The following is a 20,773-nucleotide window of genomic DNA, read 5'->3' as shown; positions in this document are numbered from 1 at the left end:
CGAGAGACAATTGATCGATCAACTACTTGAGACATAAGACAGGAGCTTTGGTAACACAGAGAAAGAAAATATCGACCTAATGCGATCCAAAACACACATTTCAATGTCGTGACTTTTTGCTGTATTTCCACTTCATGATACTTCTGCTTCAAATCACTATGCTACCTGAACAACAAACATATCTACAGTCCTGATAGTATTTTATAGCTATTCAGTCTTCAAAATGCAATCAATAACAGCACACACACTCGCTGCTGATGTGTGATGTCACGAGAATAACTTCTTTTTTTGTACACGTTACAACTTTAACTTCATTTAAAGGCATAATTTCTTAAATAGTGTGTGATTTAAGTCTGTGCAATACATTTACTCTTTTTATTATGACTTGTGGAATAGCATTGTTTGTGTGTACCAGTCCTAGTTTGGTGATATTGTAGTTGAGAACACTGCCCTGGATTATGAGAAACATTTTTCTCCTTCTTTAATGTAGCACATCTGTGTAAAAGGTATGTTGTCTTTGTTGGAGCTAGTGTTAAGAATCTCCAAACAGTTTACAGGAAATGAAAACTGAAAACAGACAGAAGATAATGTATATGTTTTTCTCGGTCTCGAGTGTCTGGAAGGTTTATTGGTACACCAATCAATTTTCGTGTATTCTTATTACCCCAGTAGACAAACAGCAGAGCACTTTCAAAAATCACACGGCAGCTGTTCTGTAAGTTGTTCATTAGCTGACACCACTTGTCTGTAATTGAAACACAATACAGTGGAGCACATTGTGACTGCTGTCCATAGTGAAAAAGATTGCTTCAGCTGTATGGTAAATATATATTATGATCCTACTAGTTTCATGGCGTTAGGGCCTTGTCACCATGTCTTACAGTGACGAACTTGGAGAATTTACATAGACCACAATAAATGACCCAGACTTCTCCATCTTCAACATTACAGACCGTCCTTTCTCGCACTGTTCTTGACAGTCCACTTGATTGCGGTTGTTAAGTACCATCGAGAATGTTTACTATCTTGAAAGATACACATTTTTTAAAAACCTTCATTCCCATTTGGATTCGCTTAGAAAGTGTGGTGTCACCGCCAGACACCACACTTGCTAGGTGGTAGCCTTTAAATCGGCCGCGGTCCGTTAGTATAAGTCGGACCCGCGTGTCGCCACTATCAGTGATTGCAGACCGAGCGCCGCCACACGGCAGGTCTACAGAGACGTCCTAGCACTCGCTCAGTTGTACAACCGACTTTGCGATGGTTCACTGACAAAATACGCTCTCATTTGCCGAGACGATAGTTAGCATAGCCTTCAGCTACGTCATTTGCTCCGACCTAGCAAGGCGCCATTACCAGTTACTATTGATGCAGTGAATAATGTACCGTCAAGAGCGACGTTCACCATTAATGGATTAAAGTTAAGTATTCCACCAGCTACGTCCGTTTTTTCTAAATTATAATTTCCTTGTCCTGTTCCAGACCTCACGCCAGCCTGCGTGAGCTAAAACGCGTGCCTTTCGGCTTCCTCTAGTAACACGGTGTTGGCTCTCCTGCCAACCATAACAGAAAGAATGGTTATATTTTATCTAAATGTTGAGCACTGGACGTTGTGCACTTAGCAACAGAACAGCCGTTTCCATTGTTTAAAATTTACAGATTATACGCTCGTTAGCAGAAGCTTTTTGTATGGAAATCACCGAAGAATGTGGAACAGAAGAGTTGCCAATGTAAACCCGGGAAGATGTGGAGTGCTTTAACAGCAGTGTTATGTAGGAATAAGGGGCAACATTAAAATTCTTGAATGTTCTCACATAGAAGAACTGTAGGTGGAACATAGGTAATTGTTAAAGCCATAAAAAATATAAATTACAGGAAGAAAACTAGACATATATATTAGAATTCGAGAATATTCCTTCCTTGTACTTGTCGAATTACTGGATGGAGAAAGATATAGGTGATTCTAATGCAGATTTAAATTGTTAGTTATAAATTAAGCTAATGTTATTAAAACTACTTAAAGAAACATAGAGGAGGAGTTGTTTTGTGTGTGTTTAATAAAGTACTTCGTACAATATTACATGTTTCTTATCAACTGTCCTCCCCAAGGGACTTCATCTAGAAGTTCGCGGATGGCATCTATGGGGCCCTGAGCTGAGCCTGACATTACTTCCACTTACTTGTATCAGAGCTCTCCTGATTTCTTTTCTGTCGGCCATCCTTGGCCAACTCTCGTTTCTTTCGATCCCAGTGGTATTAGGTTTAGAGGCCGAGGGTGCCTTTTAGTTTCCTAACTGCCTCACCCCAGTTCTGGGAGCAACGGATCCGGAGTACCGTAGGCGACGGTAGGATTCAACCTGAACAAGTCGGCAAGTCCTGCAACACACTCAATTCCACACGTAGTGACCTGTGACTCCCGTGGAAACAGTTATTTGGGTCGAGAGAAAGTCATGAATGCTGGACAAGTTCGTGGTTTTTAAATACGTCGCAGGCGATGAAGTGTCTGCGGAGAGGACATTCCACCTCACCTACAAAGGTGTGGATAACGACACAGGGAGTTGCAGTGACCGGTTTTAAGCCTTGCGCTGAGGAACGTGTGTACTGGCGCCGGGAGTAACTCTCGTCGCTGCAACAGTCCATTGCGGCTAATTGATTGCTTATCGCCCGCCTCAAGCTGGGCAGCCACCAGTCAGTTAGGTTCTAATCCGCTCCTCTCCCCCCCCCCCACCCCCCACCATGCGTTTCTTCGGGTGTGTGGAGCAGCAAGCATCTCGCAATGCTTGAAACAAGGTGGATTACTGAGGCACCTGGGAAAAACAACAATAAAGTAGCTCATATGAACAAAACCAACAATTCAGTAGCACGATTTGACATCTGGAATGTCAGAACTATGTTACCCGGACATAACACTTCTACAGATGCTGCCCCCGTAGTCGTAAGAACAGCCATAATTCACAGAGAACGGCTGTGTCTTCGCATTGCATTGTGGTTGCATTACAAGAAACTCGTCTCTCAGGGAAATGCAGCCTGCATGAAGATAATTACACCTTTTTCTGGAAAAGGAGAGAAGTTAGAGGAAGACGTGAGCATGGAGTTGGCTTTGCAGTACGAAACAGTCTACTAGTTGCTGCGAACAATCAGTCTATTTCTGAACGATTAACAACTTTGAGGCTGAGGACATCAGGCCCCGTCGCGTTTATCTCATCGTTTGCTCCCACTATGGAAGCGACATCTGAAGTCTAAGACAAGTTTTACAAACATTGGCGGTTCAAAATGGCTCTGAGCACTATGGGACTCAACTGCTGTGGTTATTAGTCCCCTAGAACTTAGAACTACTTAAACCTAACTAACCTAAGGACAGCACACAACACCCAGCCATCACGAGGCAGAGAAAATCCCTGACCCCGCCGGGAATCGAACCCGGGAACCCGGGCGTGGGAAGCGAGAACGCTACCGCACGACCACGAGATGTGGGCCAAACATCGGCGGGAATAAATGATAATTAATTGAAACCCTCAGCTGGCGACAGGTGTTGTTGATACACCTCGATGGGGACAGCTGAAAATGTGTGCCCCGACCGGGACTCGAACCCGGGATCTCCTGCTTACATGGCAGAGTTCAGGTCGGGGCACACATTTTCAGCTGTCCCCATCGAGGTATATCAACAACACCTGTCGCCAGCTGAGGGTTTCAATTAATTATCATTTATTCTAGAGAAGCTGCACGGTCATCAACGGTATCTGTTCTTTCGAGAACAGTTACTATCTTCAAATATATCTGCGGAAACGCTTGGAGAATGTTCGTGGATCAGATAAACTCATGTTATTAGGACACTTCAGCGCCGGGATTGGGAATACATGGAACAAGTGACCTGACTGCATTGGTCCACACCACATTGGAAATATGGACGACAATAGACAGCGACTGCTGGAACTTTGCACCTCTCTTTCTCTCTGCATCACTAACAATTACTTCTGGAACAGAGCCGTGTACAAAGCCAGCCAGCTTCAGGCCATAGGCATCAGACCGACTTCATCATAATCAGAAGATGAGACCTACGTCATGTTCTTAACACCTGTGCATATCACACTGATTGTCTGTGATACTGATCACTCTTTAGTTATGACCAAATCACGGTTCACAGCAAAGAAGATACACTCAACTGAGAGCGGTTGTCGAAGAGTGAAGATCAACACCATAGCCATCCAAGTTGATGTACTATAAAAAATTTCAGAGAAGATATTGGGATGAAACTGAATCTTGGGCAATTGATAACTGCACAGAGCGCCGAAAATATGTGGCATGTAGCTAAAGTAAATATAACGCAAACAGCTATTAGAACACTTGGGAAGCAGGGTAGGACTCAAAGTGACTGGTTTGCTGAATGTGAAAGTGAGTTGCGCCCAAGTATCGACAAGAAACATAATGTTCAAATACAGTTTATGAATAATCCTAAAGACCAACGAGCAATATCCGAGTACAAGGCCTCAAATCAGATCTGCAACGAGTTACTCCCATTGTGCAAATAGATGTTGAACCAGCCTTTGCAAATATATTCATATCTACCAAGACAAAGGAGATTACCGTGGCATCTATCAAGGCATCGAAAGGGCCATTGGACCAACAAGCAGTAAGTATGCTGCAATAAAATATGTTAATGGGGACCCAATCATTGATAAAAACCAGCAGTTAGATAGATGAGTGCAGCAGTATGCTAACTTGTACTCAGAAGAGGTCACCATTTCTTCAGAAGCTCTGGGTACTTTACCAGCTTACCCTGTTCTGATGATCCTCATACTCTCGACGAATTAAAACTCGCACTTAAGAGTCTAAAGCTAGGCAAGAATACGGGCAGTTATTTACTACTGGCTGAAATCATCAGACTTGACTGTTTTTCGCTGATATTGTATCAAATCCTACAGCAGTGCCGGGAAGAAGGCATGGTACCTCAAGACACTCGAGATGCAAATACAGTAACAATCTATGAGGGAAAAGGTGACAGAGGTGATTCTAACAACTATGGAGGAGTACCTCTCCTGAGCATTGCTGGAGAGGTGTATCCGAGGATAATCCTGAAAAGATTAGAAACTTTGGCTGCTCGGAACTGCACTGAATCACAGTACGCATTTCGAGCTGGCGATCTACAATGACATGATATTCACCTTGTGGCAACTACAAGAAAAGTGCCGGGAACAAAGAGTGCCGTTATATGTGGCTTTTACCGATCTCAACAAAGCTTTTGACAGCGTCAGTAGGGAGGGACTCTACAGTATACTGGAAAAAATAGGTTGCCCACCATCTTTGCTGTCCTTAGTAAGACTTTTTCATGGCAGTATGCATGGATATGTAATCTTCGATGGTAGTACACATGGAGGTAAGATAAAGGGAGACGCCGTGACGTCACAGCTGTGAAGATATGTGAAGCCGAGGGTAGCCATCTCAGTCCGACCAAAACATTGCTGCTGTAAGCTTGTGTGCATAGGCTTGTCGCTCGCTTTTGGAAGGATTTTGCGCTATTATGGTGACTTCTGTGGTGTTCGGATGTACGAATCGTTCTGATTGTGATGCGAAATCGAAGGGAATAACATTTCATGTGTAAGTTGTCTCGTTAAGTGTGATTTTACAACTTCATTGTGAATGAATGTGTGCTACATCGGTACTTGTACTATAGCGTGTTTTTCTCCTGTATGATTTTAGATTTCCTAAAAATGAAAGTCGGAAAGCTCTGTGGGAGAATGCCGTGAGGACGAAGAATTGGCGTGCGTCTAAATGGAGCACTATATGTTCTCAGAATTTCCGAGAAGAGCACATAGACCGAACTTCCCTTTCAACAATAAGGCACCGAGAAAATGCTGTACCATCAGTTTTCCCTACACACCCAAAACATTTTCAAAAGGTATGTTAATTCAAAGAATTAAATTCTTAGTTTTCAAGTTCACGTTTCAGTATAATACGTACGTATCGTCGATAATCGAAGTGTTGAGTAACTCACATTGTCTTCATCATGTACCAAATTAAAAGCTAACACTACATTAACTGGCGTAAAGTATAGGCCTAAACAGGACACTGTGTAGATTTGCCATTCTATGTACCGTATTTCAGTAAATATTGGTGGTAATGAACAGTGTTTCCCAGTAGTGTAACGTAACTGAAATGTCCCAGTACGTATTACAAACAAGTATTTATGGGGCTTTGGAGGGAGGGTATAGCTAACTTAGTTTTCAGTTTCTATTATTTAGTTTGTGATACACGTTTATTACTGAATTAACAAAATTGTATCGTTTATATTGAAGGCTAGCTATTCGTAATATTACATTAAAAACTATTTTTAATCAGAAGAAACGCGAAATTTCGCCTTTACGAGATTTTATTTTAAACAAAAACTTTGAAACAACCAATCTGATGACGTTACATGCGTATATGGTGCAATTAGCGACTGTGATACACGCAGCGCTATAGCACACTGGCAATGTTTTGGTCAGAGTGTCATGGCAGCGAGCCACGCCCCCATGGCTTCAAAACGTAGTACGGCTGGGATACGTAGCGCCATCTCCCCTTATTCTTACCTCCGTGGTAGTACATCTCCACCATTCAATGTGAACTGTGGCGTGAGAAATGGCTGTGTGTTGGCACCTGCACTTTTTGGAATTTCCTTCTCGTCTCTGCTCCATGTGGCTTTTGAGAACTGAAATGTTGGTGTACACCTGCATACTAGGAAAGATGAACGATTTTCGATGTCAGTCTTCTGAAGAGTAAGACAAAGCGCTACGAGATAATCGCTAGTGAACTCCTATACGCTGATGACGTTGCAATTGTTGCGAGCTCTGCAGAAGATCTGTAAGAGGTAGTATCAAGATCTAGTCATGCATGCCACCTATTCTCGATGAGTATAAGCAGCAGAAAGACCGTAATTATAGTTCAGGTGCTAATACACAGCCGAATATCACATTAAATGGGACTACTCTGCAAGTCGTGGATAACTTCTGCTGTCTTGGATCCAGTATAGAATCAAACACGTTTGGTGGCAAAGAGATTGATGTTCACACTGGAAGAGCTGCGAAAACTTTTGTCAAGCTCTCGACATGTGTTTGGAAAAAAAATAACTCTCTTTGACCACCAAAATTCTTGTATATCAAACTTGTGTCCTCGGCATCCTTTTGCATTCATCGGAAACATGGACTACTTATGCCAAACAAGAACGTCGCCTTAATGCTCTCCACATGTGATGCCTGAGATTCATCCTCAGAGTGACATGATGGAAGGACTGAATGACAACGAAGCAGTACTATCTAAAACTAACTGTAACAGCATTTCAGCTACCTTGAAACAGAAATGACTCCACTGGCTGGGACACGTCTACTGTATGGATCATGAGAGATAACTGTCCTACCAAAAATCCTAAAAAGCTTCCTATTCACATTGATGTACATGCATCTTTTTGAATAGATTGTTGAAAGACCTTGAAAAGCAGCCAAAGCTAGGTAACTGTTAGCGTGAAAGCATGAAAGCATAGCAACTCCCTTTTTGTACATGCATGATGTAGAAAACCTTTTATACATGGTACAAGAAATAGACTTGCTAAATTCTTCTTTGCTCAATGTAAGCGTCTCATCATTTGAACACATGAGACCTAGACGTATGTATCGAGAGCGAAGAAATAATGGCACTCCCGTCAGTGTCATGAATTTTACAAATATCATGCATATTAAATTACTCTCATGACTCATAATCACATGCTTCACCAGCTCACAGCTTCTCTGCAATACAAAGATGTGAAAGCTGCTGGGAAGCTGAAATAGCATGCCATTGGCTGACAGCATGAATATATCCATAAGCAGGGATGTCACAGCATGAGAGTAGAGTGTGTGGGGTGGGAGTAGCCTTCACAGGGCAATGACATGATGGTATCATGACTTTGATCATAAAGAAGTCTGGTTCTGCTAAGAAAGTGGTGATGTTGACGTAGTGTTTATGATAATCGTTAACAAAATAGATATAATGCGGTGAGTGATGCCAGGCAAGTATAAATATATCTTATAATTTTGCATTATAAGTTTTAAATAAACTGATTTATTTAAATACCAACTTTTTTTATTATTTGTTTAATGTTCTACTATTGAGTCCTTACATGGTGTTGTAATGTTGTGCTGACGATGGATTCTGTTGGAGTTCAACCAATGGCCAGTGAGTGGCAGCTGGCCTGGAAGACAGTGATTATTAAAATGTTTTGCTAATAAATGTGATGATGAATTTGTACTCACTGTTGGATTTGATATCAAGCTATGAACGTCTACATTTATATTCTGTCAGATATGTGTGTAAAGATGATTCTTGTTATTCAAGAAACAATATGAAGGAGTATTGAAAATGCTCAAACGTGAATGATAATTTAGTTTGGAGCTATATAATATTTCGGGATATACGTTCAAAGGACGATTTATTATCCAACTTTAATGGAATTTATTATAGCTCAGATGAAGTGTAGGAAAGTTGTAAATGAATGATAAGGACGCTTGCTGAAGTGACAGCAATACCTCTGAGAGTGAATGTGGAATGAACTTGGATGATTAATTGGCACACCACTGTTACATCGCGTGTTTGACTTCAAATGCAATGTTGTGTACTGTCTGACTCAATTAATAGTCATTTGCTATTTCAAGAACAACGACGAAAAGTTTACAATTCAGTTTGCGCGAATTATGGCCTGAGAGAACTTGAACTATTAACATTTAACTTGGATAAGAGTTATACAGGGTGTTACAAAGAGGTACGTCCAAACCTTCAGGAAACATTCCTCACACACAAAGAAGAAAATATGTTATGTGGACATGTGTCCGGAAACGCTTACTTTCCATGTTACAGCTCATTTTATTACTTCTCTTCAAATCACATTAATCATGGAATGGAAACACACAGCAACAGAACATACCAGCGTGACTTCAAACACTTTGTTACAGGAAATGTTCAAAATGTCCTCCGTTAGCGAGGGTACATGCATCCACCCTCTGTCGCATGGAATCCCTGATGCGCTGATGCCCTGGATAATGGCGTATTGTATCACAGCCGTCCACAATACGAGCACGAAGAGTCTCTACATTTGGTACCGGGGTTGCGTAAACAAAAGCTTTCAAATGTCCTCATAAATGAAAGTCCAGAGGGTTGAGGTCTGGAGAGCGTGGAGGCCATGGAATTGGTCCGCCTCTACCAATCCATCGGTCACCGAATCTGTTGTTGAGAAGCGTACGAACACTTCGACTGAAATGTGCAGGAGCTCCATCGTGCATGAACCACATGTTGTATCGTACTTGTAAAGGCACATGTTCTAGCAGCACAGGTAGAGTATCCCGTATGAAATCATGATAACGTGCTCCATTGAGCGTAGGTGGAAGAACATGGGGCCCAATCAAGACATCACCAACAATGCCTGCCCAAACGTTCACAGATGTCAACACAAGCACCGAAGTCAACATTACCTTCCTTCAATTGGGCCAGCTGGTGGTGAATCGAGGAAGTACAATACATACTGACGAAACTAAAATGAGCTATAACATGGAAATTAAGCGTTTCCGGACACATGTCCACATAACATCTTTTCTTTATTTGTGTGTGAGGAATGTTTCCTGAAAGTTTGGCCGTACCTTTTTGTAACACCCTGTAGAACCTAACTTTGAATGCTATAGGTTTATTACAGTCAGTTTAATCTGTGTGACAAATACTGAACTGGAATTTGTGTACCCATGCTTATGAGTCTTGGTGGGCGTGTTATCTCTGACTACACTTTATATTTGGATTGAACATTGGTTATTAACCTATATTAACGGAGCTTGTAGCCTGGAAGTTAAAGAAGGCAGTTTGTGCTCTGAAAAGAATGCTATTTAAATTCTTCTGTACTCTGAAAAGGCTTATCAAAAGAAATTATAATTATAAATGTACATGGAAAAATAAATGCCAACCACAGATTAACAGACTGTTTGAACATTGATTTATTGAGACTTCACTTGTTTCACGAAATTGCAAATTGTTTTCTCACACAGAATTCAGCATTCTGTCCAAAATATTCCTGGTTGTAGTTCTTCCTAGCAAAAAGGTTCTGATATTGAAGAACTGGACTTAAAAGAAGATGTAAATGCATAAAGATTAATGTGGGTTTGTTTTGTTCCTGGTTAGACTATGCTAGTGTACCTAAGGTGTGGCGACCATGCTCACAACTATATAAGGAATAAAAAGTTCGTATCCATTAAAGAATTTTGTAGTAGGAAGCCTGTAGTTGATGTCAGGAGCGAGTCGGAACAGCCCAAGTGAGCACTTCTCGCCCCAGAACTGGCAGTGATCCACTACTCACGCACCTCGCTTGTTAGAGTAAGAAAGTGAAGGAACACGAGAATTATCGCAGAGGCACGAACTGCGGGAAAGAGGACAGGCGAGTACTGAAACGCTTCCGTTGCTCAGTCGGCTGAAGGTTACAAATGGGAGGAGGACGACAATTACCGACACGGCCCGAGTCAGGCAAGAACTGCGTGGGGGAGAAAAAACATGAGAATAACGAAACATTTCAGGCAGTAACGAAACAGTAACTACGGTCTCGTGGAATACTCGCTTCTCAGTAACAAATACGTACTACATGCAGCAGCCCTACTCGCGAGCGCCTCGAGCTGTGTGGCTGGGGGAGGGTCCGCGGCTCACCTGACACTCGTAGGTACCGTTGTCGTGCCGCTGGACGTGCCGGATGCGCAGGCTCCAGTCGCGGCCGGAATGCGAGCTGAGCACGCGGAAGCGGCCGTCGCTGGTGAAGCTGGCGGCGCCCCACGTCAGGATGTGCCAGTCGCGTCGCCGTACCCACGCCACCTGCAACGTAAAATACACACAGCTTGTCTCAGGGGGACGCACCATCGCTTACACAATGAGCACTTTTCATGAGCACTACTCCACAACAGAATCGTACTGAGGTGATCTTGGGCCCTGGAGAACTATCGAAGGTGCGCCTGACCCTCCCCCCTCCCTCTTCATAAAACTACTATATTGCAAATTTTTTGTTTATTAAACTTGAAAAGTTTATGAAAAATACGCTGATGTGCAAAACTTACACTGCGATGAGAAACTAAAACAGGTCTGTTGGGAGTTTGTTATTTGCATTTCTGGAATTTGTACGGATTATGGATGTCTCAGACGCTAAGCGACAATTTTGAATCGCTTATTGTTCGCGCACAGCCTTTGGTCAGAGTAGCTGTGTCACTGGAAGGGCAGCCCTTTGGCTACACTTACTAAAGGATCCTTCTAAGAAATACCAAATTAAGATAACCTGAAGATGCCTAAATAAGGCGAAACGCGTAGTTAAAAATAAAAAAAACTAAAATTGCAACCAAGACTGTTTTTAACCAATACTGTTAAGCACCGGTTTGCTGTATGCCACATACGGATTGGAAGATGAGCATGTTTTTGTGACCGCTGCGTGGCAGCGAGAAGCGCGGAATTTCAATCGTTAGAAGGGAGTAGTGAGAAAGACACCGAGCAGGGGACCCGTAGCAATGTAGACGTAAAGTGTGCATCTGTGTTTAAGTAAACCAATTGTACTTGAATATTGTATAACAGAGGAGCAGGATCTGATTAGTGAATTAGAATGAAAAGAGTCTGAAGAGGAATGGAAGTAATATTCTTATTTATTGACTCTGCAGTCGCGAGTAGTTAGAATCATTGTTGAATGAGTCATCCATATCAGGGACTTTTAGATTTTTCATTAAAGATTGAGTTATTTTCACTGTAAGATACTTTTCATGTCTATTAATGATTTGTCTAACGTTTGTGTGAGTCAGAATTTGATATCAATGATGCCCCTTGTCAATGTTAATGAGTGTTGTAACACAAATTTCGTACAGGTAATAATAAATCAGATAAATTAAAAACAGTTTGTGAATGTAATGTTTCACCTAAGCGCATTGTCCAAATCGCCGATCCAAGTCAGTTTTATTTAAAGTGTGGCTCATTCAATGATCGATATGAAATATTATACTTGTTGTCTGGAGCATTGCACTAAGCTCTCAGCAACTGTAGTTAGAAACTTGCAACTGACGCACAAAGAGTAGCAAGCACCGCGTTTCCAAACAATTACATTACGAGGTAAGATATTTTCATTTCAGGATCAGTTTGCTACGAAACCATTTCATGAACAGCATTATTACACAGATCATTAAAGCACAGGGACCACTTTGTTTAGTTAAAGGGATTAATAGTAAAGTTCAGGATTTAATCAGTTTGCACATTTCATTAGAAAGATTATAAAACAGGGCCAAATTCATGTTCTACTCTCGCAACTGGAAATGCACAAAGTCACTCAAAGCTAAACAATAGCAAAGTTACAACCAACCAACCAAGCCAGTATGAAGTCACAAATCGAATGAAAATAAATTAATAAAGGAAACTTTCAAAACGTCATGGGACATCTCCTACTGCCATGTCGGATCTCTTTTTGCTGGTGTAGTGCAACAACTCGATGTGGCATGGCCTCAGCAGTTCGATGGAAGTCCCTGTAGAAATACTGAGCCAGGCTGCCTCTATAGCCGTCCATAATTGCGAAAATATTGCCAGTGTAGGATTTTTTGCACCAACTGACCTCCAGATTATGTCCCTCAAATGTTCGATGGGATTCGTGTCGGACAATCTGGGTGGTAAAATTCGCTCGAATTGTCCAGAGTGGTCTTCAAACCAATCCCGTGTTTTGAAGCCCGATGACATGGAGCATTGTCTTCCATAAAACCATGAAGTCCATGAACGGCAGCTAATGGTCTCCAAGCAGCCTAACATAATCATTTCCAATTAATGATCCACGTAAACACAGCCTACACCATTACAGGGCCACCATCAGCTCGCCATTGCCTTGTTGACACCTTGGGTCATGGTTTCGTGGGGTCAGTACCACACTCGAACTGTATCATCAGCTAAACAACTGAAATCGGGACTCATCTGACCAGGCCACGATTTTACAGTCGTTTTGGGTCCAACTGATATTGTCACGAGCCCAGGAGAAGTCCCCCCCCCCCCCATTCTCGTCCAGGAGTTAGAATAGAACCATGCTATTCCTGCCTGTCGTAAGAGGCGCCTAGAAGGAGTCTTCAATCCGTTATTGTCACCTTTCTGGGTTTGACCTCCGTCTTCCCAAATTTATCAGAACTGTGGATCATTTACAGAAAGATGCCTCACATGGTGCACATTATATCCGTAGTGTAATTAGATCTTCTGCACCTCTTATTGTCATGGCTCTGCCGCTTCAACCGCAGTTCAGCTATATGGGCGAGGACACCTTTTAGGGTATGTCCTCTTTTTCTGTTGTCACTGTCCTCTTTCACCCCAATGACAATATTGAATTTCTTTGAACCCAATACGCAGCAAGGTAGCCTGTCCATAGTGGAGGGGTCGTCATGGACCCTCTTGGTTGTAGTTCCCTGCCTGAATAGGTATCATATTACTAATGCCTCAGCTGCAACCTCCCCATGTGTGCCAAGGAGTAGTTGCCCATCATCTTGCGGCGTCAGGACTCCTGGAACAATCATTGTGGCAGGTAGCCTTTGCTGTGACTTGGTGACACCTGTTGGGAGGGCCCCTGATTAGAGTGGGTGGCATTAGGGCGGATAACCTACAATGAAACACACAAAGTCATCTTTTGCTGGGAATCAAATGGCTACAGCAGTCTCTAAGAATGGGAAGGTAGAGGACAATGCTGCGACATATGACCCCAAGTTGTTCCTCTCTCTAGGTACCCCATGGGAAATATAGGGGTATGGAAAGAAGAGCGCCATATTCGCCTCATTATTTAATATGTACCAGAACTGATTGGGACTTCTTTCAGGATATGAAGCCACTATATTTTATTAAATACCTAGAGGATAAGTTTGGGGAAGTGACAGTGCTGCCCAAAATGCACAATGAGTCAGTCCTACTTCAGATGACATCCCCAGCTCAGTTGTGGGAATTACTCGCCTGTGACAAGCTCGTTGATATTCCCATTTCAATCAGTCATCATAACAGCCTCAACATGGTCCAGGGAATTGTTTCTTATCGCGATCTTCTGCCGAACTTTGACGAAGAGCTACGAGCCAATTTCGAATGATAGGAAATTCACTTCATCCAGTGCATCTAGAGGGGGCCTAAAGACAATACGGTTACCACTGGTGCCTTCATCTTGGCCTCTGAGGGTGATTCGTTACCTGAAAAGGTCAAGGTGATGGTATACCATTGTGTGTCAACCCATATATCCCTCCCCCACCTCCCCCCCCCCCCTGCGGTGCTTTAAGTGCTGGAAGTTCAGGCACATGTCTTCCTGGTGCACTTCCAGTGCCACATGTGGAGATTGCAGACGCCAACTGCATCCAAGAACTCCATGTGCCCCTCCTCCCACCTCTGTCAACAGCAGAGATCACTGCTTGCCAGATTGCATGGTACTCCAAAAGGAGTGTAAAATTATGGAGAAGAATACCCTGTACTGTTTGACTTACCAAGAGGCTAAACAGAAGTATGAACAGCTGCACCTAATTCACTTGACATCTTCGTATGCTGCATCTACATCGCCATCACCCTCACTGGTGATGGTAGACCCCAAGTCCCTGCATTATATAGTAGCCCCTCAGGGCTGCCTGAATGCTTCTGCCCCTATGGTGATTGGGGCACCTCTTCTTCCATTGGTCCCAAGCACCTACTTTGGGAACAATAGCCTCTCAAATGCTGGGACATCTGTTCCCGCAATCCTGCTGGAGAAGCAACAACCCCGTCTGGCTCCTCTCACATGGATGGGGTCCATTGGGACTCCCCCTTCCCAGATCTCTCCAAAGTGGACACTAGCCAGTGGCTAAAGGAGCCACATGCTGCTGGTCAAAGGGCTTCACACTTTTTCTCTGTCCCTGGCGCTACTTCAGGGAAGCACTACCAGCAAGCCCCTAAAGAGCAGCGAGAAAGCAAACTGATGAAGAAGAAATTGGTTAAGAACCATGATCCTCTGGTGGCCCCAACACCACCACACCATAATAGCTATGCATTAAAGGATGAGGTGGAGATAGTAGTTTCCCCAGAGGATCTAGATCTTGCCAATGCCTCAGACGCTTTGGTCCAGGATAGCAGCACTCAACCAGTGGTGGCAGGTGACCCTGAGGCACATCCTGCCTCCTTGGTCCCTTCATGCTTTCTCAGACAACTGACAGCATTATCCTTCAGTGGAACTGCAGCGGTTTTTTCTCCAACCTGGCTGAGTTACGATGACTTCTAAGTGTTACACCGGCCTTATGCATTGCCCTTCAGGAAACCCCACTCTTCATGGTATTGGGGGTGCTACAAAAACTGTACTGACTGTTAGGTATAGTCTGTATCTCTGTCTGTACCGAAACACTTTTCAAAGCTGTGGCTGTCAGGGTGAGGACAGTGCAGGAAATTACCACCTGCAACATCTACCTTCCCTCAGATGGCAAAGTGCTGCACCATGTCTTGGCTGCACTAATTTCCCAAATTCCCCTACCTTTTCTACTCTTGGGTGATTTTAACGCCCATAACCCTTTGTGGGGTAGAACCTAGGTCACTTACTGTGGTAAAGGTATTGAGGATACACTAACTCAACTAGACCTTTGCCTCCTAAATACATGTGCCACCATCTATTTCAGTGAAGCACAGGGCACGTACTCAGTCACTGATCTCTTGGTTTGCAGTCCTGGCCTTTTCCCATCTATCCACTGTAGAGCTCATGATGACTTGTGTGGTAGTGACCACTTTCCGCTTTTCCTGTTCCTTACGCGGCATCACTCCTCTGGACGCTTGGCCAAATGGCCTCTTATGAAGTCTGACAGGTTGCTTTCACTTCTGCCACCACTGCTGCATCTCCGTTGCTTCGCAACATCGATGAGGTGACCCACACCATCACTATTACCATTGTTGCCGCAGGTGAATCAGCAATCCCTTGTTCCTCAGGTTGTCCCCAGCGAAAGGCAGTGTCCTGGTGGTCGCTGGAAATCGCTCCAAACACTAGAGACTATAGGTGGGCCCTCCAATGTCATAAGTGCCACCTGTCCCTGGAGCACATCATTGCCTTGAAACATCTCTGAGCCTAGGTCAGCCAATTCATCAAACAATGGAAGTAGGAATGTTGGGAATGATACGTTTCGACCACTGGAACACAAACCTCCCCTTCCAAGGTTTGAACCAAGTTCAGGTGCCTTTACAGGTATCAGACCCCTGCAGGTACAGTATACCTGCAGCTGTGTCTGTCGATGCCGACATAACACAGAGTGTCTTACCGAGCATTATGCTTGTACCTCTGCATCTGAGAATTATTAACTGCATTTTGTCTTATGAAACAGTGGATGGAACGACAACACTTATCTTTTGCTCCACGCCACCCTGTGCTGTATAATGCTCCCTTCAGTGAGTGGGAATTTCTCAGTGACCTTGCCGATTGTCCTGACACATCCCCTGGACCGGACCGCCTCCATTCCCCAATGATTATACATCTGTGAGTGGATTACCAGCGCCTCCTCCTTGCTGTATTCAACAGCATGTGGAGCGATGGTGAATTCCCGTCGCAATGGCGGCAAAGTATCATCGCCTCATCAAAGCCTGGTAAGAATCCGCTAGATGTGGATAGCTATCGTCTTATCTGCCTCGCCAACGTTCTGTGCAAGCTGCTCGAACATATGGTGAGTTGGCGGTTGTGTTGGCTCCTTGAGTCTCAGGGCCTTCTGGTTTCATTCCAAGGCGCACCACTACTGACAACCTGGTATATCTGGAGTCTGCCATCTGAACAGCCTTTTCCCAGCATCAATACGTTATTGCATCTTCTTTGACCTGACAAAAGCCTACGATGCCATTTGGCGACACCAGATTCTCGCTACTCTGCTTGAGTGGGGTTTCTGGGGCCTGCTCCCGATTTTTATATGGAACTTTTTGTCACTCTACACTTTCAGAGCTTGAGTTGGTGCTTCACACAGTTCGTCTCACAGCCAGGAGAATGGGGTTCTGCAGTGCTTTGTACTGAATGTACCACTATTTTTAATTGCTATTAATGGTGTCGCAGCAGCAGTGGGGTCCTTAGACTCCCCCTTCTTGTATGCTGAGGATTTTTGTATTTACTTCTGCTCCTCTTTTATTGGTGTGGCTCAACATCGACTGCAGGGGGCAATACCACAGGTGCAGTCCGGGGCCCTCACTCGTGGCATTCGATTCTCAGCTGCCAAGCCTTGTGTCCTGCATTTCTGTCATTGTCACACTATCCACACACATCTGAAACTTTACCTCGATGACTACCTACTTGCTGTAATGGAGACTTACCGCTTTTTGGGACTGATCTTCAATGCCCACTTAACTTGGATTCCCCATCTCCGTCAACTTAAGGCAAAGTGCTGGCAGCATCTTAATATTGTTCGACGCCTGAGCCACACTGACATGGCTGCGGATCTCCATACACTGATGCAGCTGTAAAAAGCCCTTGTGCAGTCCCATATTGATTATGGGAGCCTGGTATATGGTTCAGCATCGCCCTCAGCGTTGGAGCTGTTGGACCCTATACACCAGTGTGGAGATCGGTTTGCGACAGGAGCTTTCCGAATGAGTCCAGTGAACAGCCTCCTCGTGAAAGCTGGCGTTCCTCTATTGACAATCACGCGACAACAGCTGCTTGCGAATTATGCTTCCCACATGTTTAGTGCACCTCACCATCCCAATTACTATCTCCATTTCCTAACACAGCAATCCATCTCTCAGCCGGCCGGGATGGCCGTGTGGTTCTAGGCGCTACAGTCTGGAACCGCGTGACCGCTACGGTCGCACGTTCGAATCCTGCCTCGGGCATCGATGTGTGTGATGTCCTTAGGTTAGTTAAGTTTAAGTAGTTCTAAGTTCTAGGGGACTGATGACCATAGATGTTAAGTCCCATAGTCCTCAGAGCCATTTGAACCATTTTTTTTCCATCTCTCACAACGGCAACCCAGATTGAGGACTCCAATTTCAGGCCATGTCCAGTCACTTCTTATTGCACTCGACACTTTCCCTCTACTATCATTCCGCGTGTCCACTCACATATGCCTCCATGGTCCATGTCTCGGCCACAGCTTCGTCTGGACCTATCACATGGCCCAAAATACTCAATTCCACCTGAGGCCCCCTGCGGGCAATTTTTCTCTATTCTTGGTAAGTTCCCAGTCTCAGAAATAGTCTACACCGATGGCTTGATGGTCGATGGTCACGTTAGCTTCACTTACGCTGGACGCACTGAACAGTGCTCCTTGGTGGATGGCTGCAGTGTTTTCAAGAAATAATCTACACTGATGTCTTGATGGTCACATTGGCTTCGCTTACCTTATGCTGGATGTACTGAACAATGCTCCTTGCTGGATGGCACCAGTGTTTTCAATGCAGAATTATTAGCCATCTCCTGCACTCTTAAGCATATCCGCTCCTATGCAGGTGAATCCGTCATCATCTGTAGCGACTCCTTAAGCTTTTAACACCACAGCTCTTATGCTGTATGGATTTATTTTGTTTTTGTTTTATTTAATGTTATAACATTGAGTATCTGTAAATGTGTTTGACTGAACAGATAACACAAAATTGTATACTCTTTTCTTTATCAAACCTTTGATGTCGTGATTTGATTCTATGCAAAGTAGTGTATCTGTACTGTAAATGCTTTGTCCCATTTGGAGGGAACAAAACTTACTGTATATGATTGTAATTTTGTGTGAATAATTTTTTGTAGAAGTGTCAATATGTGAAAATATTCTGTCTTATTTGGAACAAAACTTACTGTATATGATTGTAATTTTGTGTGAATAATTTTTTGTAGAAGTGTCAATATGTGAAAATGTTCTGTCTTATTTTATGTATTTGGTTGCTGTTATGTAAATTGCTGATCCTCACTTAGGTGTAGTGGTTCCCCTTGAGAACGGAACTGTGCAGCGCGCGCAAATTGTGGTTGGCCTAGGTGGAAAAGGTGGAACTGATAGTCAGTCGGGGACGAGCCAGCAGTCGGAGACGAGCTACGAGTCCGTGCACTGCCATTATAAAGGTGCATATTGTGCTGATTCAGAGAGAGAGGCTTTTCCTGCTTCCTTCCAAGGCCTCGGATGGATGGATAAATAGCTGGAACTATTCTGGAGTTTGTATCTATCATCGCCACCAAGAAATGACAGAGTCCAGCAATTCTGCCTACAATTCCACCTACCAACAGGCAGTTGCCACCACATTGCGCAATCATTGCAACGTAATACTATAATGATGTACAGTGAAGGATCAGCTTAATGGACGTGTTAATGTGCTGAAATATAAGGTAATTTGTATCTGAACTTATGTACCTACCTTGATTTTTCTCCTCATCATAACACCTTTCAGGTTCCTCTCCGTTTGAGCTAAAGTGACATCCGAGTGTCCTTACTAAAAGAAATTAAAGCCTAGAGTTTTGCTAATTAATGCCTCTTGAACTTAGTAAAAAGAAAGTTAAAGTTAATGTGGCAATAGAGTGAGTTAAAGTAAAGGTTGTTTGTTGAAAATATTCCTATTAAAACTGCTTACTAAAGTGCTGTTGCCAACTTCAAACTTAAAAGTTCTTAAAACTGAGGCTTATAAAGTAAATGATCACATTGTTGTCTGTGGTAAATTCTAAAAGGTGAGTCAGTTTCTTGCAATTTTGTCAACATTGTGTTTCGCTGTAGTAAAAAGTGGGAAACTGCAATAGTAGAAAATTATACACTCATGTTTGCTAAGTGTTTGTCTCTCTTGTGTATTAGAAGTGCATATTAATAATAATGTTATAAAGACCATTCACTTTGTGTAAACCCTGAAAGTAATAGTGTGTTTCGGTATCTTATAATTTAGCAAATAGTTTGTGCTGCTCCAGTTGTTAGCTTCAATCTTAAAACATATGTGTGTCAGAGTTCATTGCACTCGCGTGTGGCTAAGTCTAGGTTGTGTTTATCCACTAAAATTACTAATAAATATTTTCTTGAACGAGAATGTTAATCATTCTCTTGCCTAGTTAGGCTGGCGACCATTTTCTTTATCCATTGAACAGTGCAGATAAGCAAAATACCATTTGTTACTGTTCAAATATTAACGTAATTCTGACTTTCATTTCCGATAAGCCACCTCCGTTAGGAACAACACGGTCAACATAACAAAATTCCTCTCAGAGGGTAACACTGCTCTGTTGCTTTATACCATAATTGCTATAACAAAATAATTCTGTTTTACAAATTGCCTTCAGTTTTGTGGTTGTGGTATAACAGTAGCAGGTGGGAGTGTTATATGTGCGCCGCGTGACAGGACGTTGTTCAGTTTCCACCTACAGACGGAAAAAATTATAAGTAGTTAGCATTTTACAAACATAGAGTGAACATAAAACGTCCAGCGGCACGAACCTGTACATTAGTTGACAGAACTAGTAGTGAAAGTTCAGTTTAAATTAAAAATAAAAGGTATCAGTACTTAATAATAGCTAAAATGGACAGGAAACTAGAAATAAATCTAGACACGCGAGAGCAGAATGCAACCGAGAGCAGTTCAGGCAGCACACCAACAGATGGCATGACGCGTGAGTTAAATTACGTACGTTATCACGCAGACGTTAATAAACAGATCGAAGCTATGTGTGTAGCGCGTACTAAGCAAGACAATTAGGTAATGTTGTCGAAGACAGTGGCTATACTGATGAATCGAGGGATATGTTTGAATCACCAAAAACTGAAAGGAAAGTAGAACTTGAACACGAAAATGTAGCAGAACATAAAAGTGAAAAGAATTCAGATATGAT

The sequence above is a fragment of the Schistocerca cancellata genome, chromosome 7, assembly GCF_023864275.1.
Source record: "Schistocerca cancellata isolate TAMUIC-IGC-003103 chromosome 7, iqSchCanc2.1, whole genome shotgun sequence".
NCBI classification, from domain to species: domain Eukaryota; kingdom Metazoa; phylum Arthropoda; class Insecta; order Orthoptera; family Acrididae; genus Schistocerca; species Schistocerca cancellata.
Note: the sequence above shows the minus strand (reverse complement) of the source record.